At 43.7% G+C, this 7,169-nt stretch overlaps 1 long non-coding RNA gene across 1 annotated transcript; it reads left to right on the top strand.

The window, feature by feature from the left end:
• The first annotated feature begins 446 nt into the window (after positions 1 to 446).
• Positions 447 to 7,042, top strand: LOC139029862 (uncharacterized). The gene is made up of 3 exons (XR_011482110.1): positions 447 to 1,112; positions 1,296 to 1,401; positions 2,482 to 7,042. It is a non-coding gene; the product is annotated as an uncharacterized lncRNA (long non-coding RNA).
• The last annotated feature ends 127 nt before the right edge of the window (positions 7,043 to 7,169 follow it).

Below are 7,169 nucleotides of genomic sequence, written 5' to 3'. Positions count from 1 at the left end.
GTCCTCTTCTTTCTCCCTCCTCCCTTTCCCGCCCTCCTCCCCACCACCTTCACCCATTCCCCACTTGGCCAGACCTCTGATTACAAAACCTCAGTTCTGGTTCCTGCTGTTGAAACTGTTTTGGAAAGAAAACAAACGCTAACCATGGCGATGCCGGCCGCTTCCTCACCCACCCACCCATCCAGCCACAGGTCTGGCATTGGCAGGAGAGAGCTGATTCTCAGCTGGTAGTGGGGTGACCGGGTCGGACAGCTCTCGCTAGTGGCCGAGTGCGTGAAGTGATAGCGCGCGGCTCTGCTCCCGGAGCTGGCCACCTTTGCGGCTGGTGCTCCCCCTGCGGGACAAGGGCTGCAACTGCAAGGCCGGCTGGCGGCGGATGAGGGACCGGGGGGCGCGCGCGGGGTGCGCGCGGGGCTCCAGACACAGCTGTCTGGCCTTTCTGCGGATTTGCCCTGAAGTTCAGTTCAGTTCAGTTCAGTCGCTCAGACGTGTCCGACTGTTTGAAACCCCATGAACCACAGCACGCCAGGCCTCCCTGTCCCGGAGTTCACCCAAACTCCTGTCCATTGAGTTGGTGATGCCATCCAACCATCTCATCCTCTGTCGTCCCCTTCTCCTCCTGCTTTCAATCTTTTCCAGCATCAGGGTCTTTTCCAATGAATCAGCTCTTCGCATCAGGTGGCCAAAGTATTGCCCTGAAGAGGGGCTACTATCTTAGCTGACCTGTTCTAGAATGTTCTAGAAGACCCATACTCGACCTCGGACTCAGGATCAGGCAGGCTCTCTCTCTCGTCTTTGAGCCTCTCACCTTCCCCAGCCCTCTCCCCCTTCCTTCCTCTCTCTCTCCTCTTTGCGGGTGGGAGGGAAGCTTCAGCGGAGGCTTCAGGTGTGTAAAAGGAAAGCAAAGGACTTATTTAGGATCAAAAACATTTAAGCCAATGAGGAGGAAATGTGCTGCATGGTATTAGATTTACTCCCTAGGTGTGATCCGTTCTTGGTGAACAACATGCATTGCCTTCACCCTCGTGGGATGGTCGTCAGCCTCTTTCAGAGTCCACCTCAGCTCAACAGAAAGAGTCTTTTAACAAAGAGGGCGTGCTCACCTGAGCTTGGTAAGCTGTTGACTTTATGGGGGGAAAAAAATCTTTGTTTTTGTTTTGAAAAGAGAAAAGGAAAACTGGGGGGAAAATGAAGCAGTATGTTTAATGAATGAACCTGTACAATTGTACTTGTTTGCGGTTACGTTTTAATTAATTATTGATTTGACTGTGCTTGGCCTTATTTGCCCCATGCAGGATCTTTTGTTATGGCATACAGGGATTGGACTGGAGGGGTGGCTTAGGTGGTCTGCCCGCCCCCTTGGTGGTGTGGAAGGTAGATGTGATCAGCACAACTCCAGAGGTAAGGCTAAAATCTGAATCTGCCTCACATGTCTTCCTAATCCAGGGAGTGGTGGAGGGAGAAGATGTTTAACTTCTCACAGTAGGGATGTCATGAAGGACTTAGCTTCGGGTAGAGAGAAGATTCTAGGAGAGTTACCCCAAGTCTCCTTCTAAAAGAAAGCCTGGGAGAAAACCCAGGTGTCCTTGAGCAAACTGAATGTTCAAATACCATACAGTTGCACACAGTTCACATCTTAGCAAGGTTATCCTCAAAATCCTTCAAGCTAGGCTATAGCAGTGTGTGAACTGAGAGCTATGGTGTTGGAGAAGTTTTTTTTTTTCCCAACTATGGTGTTGGAGGACTCTTGAAAGTCCCTTGGACAGCAAAGAGATCAAACCAGTCAATCCTAGGACATTCTGGAAGACTACTGTAAGTTAATGATAGCCTCAAGAAAGCTTCTCAAGTGGCACAGGGTAAAGAATCTGCCTGTTAGTACAGACACAAAAGTGCAGATCTGAAAGATGCAGTTTCAATCCTTGGGTTGGGAAGATCCCCTGGAGTAGGAAATGGCAACCTGCTCCAGTATTCTTGCCTGGAAAATTCCATGGACAGAGGAGCTTGGATGGATACAGTCCATGGGGTTGCAAAGAGTTGGACATGACTGAGCGACAAAGTGCACACACACACACTAGAAAGCTATCAGAATGTCATGGCACGAAGCAGGCTTGCTTAACTATAAAGCCATAAATAAAAGCACAATCCATGTCCCAGGTCATCAGGTGAAAGAAAAATATCACCAGCCTTCTACTGATTTGAATAAGTGCTATGATAATCCTAGTTTGACTTGGGAGGGTCAGACATTCTCCTGCCCAACATGAAGAAGGAGCTAGTGATGTAAGCCTGATGTCAATTCAAAGAAGGCAATCCTTTCCCCTTCCCACTTTCCTTTGACTTTATTTTTTTTTCCTTTTTTTCCCTTTGACTTTAAATTGTAGCCCACTTAATCTGTGGGGTAGAGCCCCCTCACCTGCCTGCTTGCATCTCTTACAGGTGTCCTATATTAATAATTCTACTTCTTGCTTATCATCTTGCCTCTAGCTGAATTCCTTCTGTGCTGAGACACAAAGAACCTGAGCTTCATTAAGTCCTGAAATCAAATGTGTGGAAGACCAGGTTTTGGCCAGGTTTGAGTCCCTGCTGTGGGGGTTCAGGTCCCAAACTGGATTTTGGCCGGGTTCAAGTCCCAGTCTGAGGTGACTGGTTTCACTTCTCTGGATGAGGTAAGTCTCAGAAAACCTCAGTGACAAGGAGCAGCCTTCCAAGAAGCCCTTAGAAAAGCTAGTGAGTTGGAACGTTTGTAGTAAAGAGTCATTTCTGGTTCTTCCCTGGTGGTCCACTTGTTAAGACTCCACACTTCCTCTTGATTCCTAGCTGGGGAACTAAGATCCTGCATGCTAGGTGGCACAGCAAAAAAAGAAAAAAAAGAGTTGCCTCATTTCTAGGTCACAGGCTAATTAAATGGACCAAAAGTCATGTCCCAAATACCCACTACTTAGTGAGCACATTAAGTGTCATGGAAATAGAAGTCCTATGTGGACACTCCTTGGATGTTTAATTCTAGCTCATTTTGGTAAGGAACCTGAATCCAATGCTCCAAATTGGTCTCCTTTAAGACATTAGATGTCCACCTTATGTCTTAGTTCTCAGTCTTCTAATGTCTGAAATAGACTAGATAACATCTCCCGGAGTCAAGACTAGTTTATGATACCTGCTCACCTCCCAAAGTTATTTTAAGAGCCAAGCATGATGACTGTGTCAGCAGGAAGGTTATACGTGGCCAGTTGCTTGGGAAAGGAGTTTTTCAGCTCTCAGTCACTGAAAAGCTTTGCTCCAAATGAACTTCCCCCACTTATTTACTTCCTATCCTAGCCATTTAGGCTTCTCGTCATAGCTCTCATCACTGGCTGCCAGCATCTTATTACTTTTCTCCTCAAGTTGGTGTCAGTTCCAATAGGGCAGGGACATCTCCCTGGTTGCTTGCCTAATCCCAGGCTCAGCAGCATGCCTAAGTGTCTCACACATTTTTGCTGTCATCAAGTTGTGTGTGTTAGTTGCTCAGTCATAGCCGTCTCTTTGCCACCCCACAGACTGTAGCTTGCCAGGTTTCTCTTATCTGTGTGATTCTCCAGGCAAGAATACTGGAGTGGATTGCCATTCCCTTCTCCAGAGGATCTTCCTGACCCAGGGATCAAACCCTGGTCTCCTACATTGCAGGCAAAGTCTTTACCATTTCAGCTAAAGGTAAGTCCTATTTACCATCAAGTTACTGTTCTGTTTTCATGTGTCTGTAGGTAGAAATGTAACTGAAAGTGGGGTCTGGCTGCTCACTGCTCAAAAGCCAATAGAGAAGTAAAGTTGGTTGGAAGGAAAGTTGGCTTTGTTTTGCATGCTGGCAACTGGGAGTAGGGGGAGGCTAAACTTTTGTCCCCCTCCCTCTCAACAATCCGTGGGCAAGAGCTTTTATAGATTGAGAGAGGGGGCTGCATGCAGAAACACAGTCAGCTCTGACAGTCTTTTATTGATTTGTTTTTTTAAGGTTTTTTAACACTACATTTATTTATTTATTTTTGGTTGTGTGGGTCTCCGTTGCTCTGCACCGGCTTTCTCTAGTTGCGGCGAGTGGGTGCTATTCTTCCTTGTGGTACACAGGCCCCTCACTGGTGGCGTCTCTTAATTTGGAACATAGGCTTTAGGCACACAGGCTAAGTAGTTGTGGCGCGCAAGCTTACTTGCTCCACAGCATGTGGAATCTTCAGCATTGGCAGGTGGATCCTTACCTACTGTACCACCAGAGAAGTCCTCTGATAGTCATCTTGAAATTGGTCATCAGTGATTGGACCAGCGTCATCTTGATTCTTCCAAGTGCAATTCAGTTCCAGGGTCAGTTTGTTCCCTTTTTCTTGAGGTCTGTTCTTGGAATCATGGCAGCTTAAGTCATGGCTACAGTCTTGTAGTTAATTTCTTCCACGCGGTGGGGGTTTTAGTATCTGGAACACAGTTCACAGAACATGGCTTAGAATGTTATCTATAGCTCTTGAGCAGGAACTAAAAGTCCTTGACTTCGCTTAATGACTAAACTATTATTGTTTTGTCCTGTTTGACTGCTTTTCTTTGCTTCTGCATTTTCTCACTTTCTGATTAAACTTGTTCTTTGGCGAAAGTTTTTTCCACAGACAAAAGGCAGTTAGGACATCATGGGGAATGACCGTAGTGTCCCGCTCCATTTCAGAAATAAAGCCCTTTGTGAATGGCCACTTCTTTGTGAGCAATACAAACGATTTATTGACACATGTACTTTGTAAAGTGAAAAATCACTTTGCAGCAATGTACTCTGCTAAGGTATTTTGTAGACAGAAATATTGCTATCTGTTATGAAATACTTTGTAAACCACCCAGTATTTATCTATGCTGTATCCTATGTACATAGTAGAATCTTTGTAAATGTTAAAGTGCTTTGTAAGTTTAGGAGTACTTTAAAAAGTACAAAATGTTCTGTAAACAGCAAGAAGTTTTGTGTACTGCAATATACTCTGTAAATATTACAGAGGTTTTCTAAAGGCAAATTTTTTTTTTTAATGTGAAGTGATCCATACAAGTTGAATTCTTTTGTAATCATCAGGTGCTCTTAAAACTGTAAAATGCTTTATAATTGGAAAGATGTAAATTGCTGTCTGCTTTTGAATAATCAAATTATTTACAAGAGACAAAGTCTCTTGCATATTGTAGAGTATGAGCTCACTAAATAACAAAGTAATGTGTAGACAGCAGTGTGTTTGTCAGTGATAACTGGTTTATTAATATAGGATTTGTTCTTTATAAAATAATTTGTGACCTCCCTGGCAGTCCAGTATATAAAACAATACACTTCCACTGCAAGGGGGCGTGGGTTCAATTCCCGGTCAGGGAAAAAATATCCCACTTGCCTCGCAGGGTGGCCAAAAATTTTAAAAATTAAATACTTAAAAAAATCAAATAATTCAAAATGGGATAGCTTTTGATGGGCATGACCACCACAGAAATGGTCTTAACTACTTTGAAGCATTTGACCCTAGGAGCCTAGAACATGCTTGGCACACACCAGAGGCTCAATAAGTGTTTCTGGGATGAATGAATATTTTGTAAACTTTAAAGTATTTTGCAAACACTAGAATGATTTTAAATATTATACCATAAATTACATAGATTATAAAGTATGATGTTTCGATAATCAGCAAATTGATTGTAGATTGTAAAGCATTTGGTCATTTTTTAACGCAGTTGGATATCTACAAGGCAGTGCTTGTTGTTCGTTGTTTGCTGTTCATTTTTCAGTTGATCAGTCGTCTCTGACTCTTTGTGACCCATGGGCTGCAGCACACCAAGCTTCCCTGTCCTTCACCATCTCCCAGAGCTTGCTCAAACTCATGTCCATCGAGTTGGTGATGCCATCCAACTATCTCATCCTCTGTCATCCCCTTCTCCTTCTGCCTTCAATCTTTCCCAGCACCAGGGTCTTTTCCAATGAGTTGGCTGCTCTTTGCATTAGGTGGCCAAAGTATTGGAGCTTCAGCTTCAGCATCAGTCCTTCCAATGAAAATTCAGGACTGATTTCCTTTAAGATTGATTGGTTGGATCTCCTTGCAGTCCAAGGTACTCTCAAGAGTCTTCTCCAACACCACAATTCAAAAGCATCAATTCTTAAGCGTTCAGCCTTCTTTATGGTCCAACTCTCACATCCATACATGACTACTGGAAAAACTATAGCTTTGACTAGAGGGACCTTTGCTGTAATTCTTGACATTTTAAGATCCATGATATGCTGACATGTATTTGGAAAAGATAAACTTATTTTAATAATGCCTTCAAAATAATCAAGTATTTTGTACACATAAAAATGTGATTTGAACTGCAAATTACTGCATCCCTTATAAAGTATTTTTTATAATTTAATTAATTAATTATTTGGGGTTTCGATGGGTCTTTGTTGCTGCACGTGAGCTTTCTCTAGTTGCAGAGAGCTGGAGCTACTCTCTGGTTGTAATTTCCAGGCTTCTCATTGCAGTGGCTTCTCTTGCTGTGGACAGGCTTTGGGCACTTGAACTTCAGTAGTTGTAGCACACAGGCTCAGTAGTTGTGATGGACGGGCTTAGTTGCACCGAGGTGTGTAGAAGTTTCCCAGACCAGGCATCAAACCCATGTCCCCTCTGTTGGCAGGAATATTCTCATCCACTGTGCCATCAGGGAAGTCCTCATAAAGTATTTTATAACTGAATGCTTTGTAATACACATGAAGTAGGATTCCATTTATATGAAACTTCCAGACTAGACAAAGAAACATACCGGTGGCTAGAGGGATGGAAGAGTGGTGAGTTACTTGATAAGGGGATGAAGTTTCCTTTTGGGGTGATTAAAATGTTTTGGAAGAAAAAGATGATGGTGCAGAACATAGTGATTGTACTCAATGCCAAGAAACTGTTTAAAGTGGTTAAATGTTAATTTTACAATACATGAATTTTACGGAAGACAGAGAGCAAGGGAGCACAGATAGCCATTGGCCAGAAAGAACAGAACTTTATTTTGGTCTCACTAGTTTTGGAGGATAAAATCAGAGAGGGGAGGAAGATATACAGCATAGAAGTTGAGGGCTGAACTAGCCATGTCAATTCAAGGTAGGAGGAGGAGGGCAGGGGTGTGCAGAGCAGATGGAGACAAGGGTGGGAGGCAGGAGACCTGGTGCTGATGCTGCT

This window comes from Odocoileus virginianus, chromosome 20 (genome assembly GCF_023699985.2).
Source record: "Odocoileus virginianus isolate 20LAN1187 ecotype Illinois chromosome 20, Ovbor_1.2, whole genome shotgun sequence".
NCBI lineage: Eukaryota > Metazoa > Chordata > Mammalia > Artiodactyla > Cervidae > Odocoileus > Odocoileus virginianus.
The sequence above is the reverse complement of the archived record's forward strand: the minus strand, read 5'-3'. Positions and strand labels throughout refer to the sequence as shown.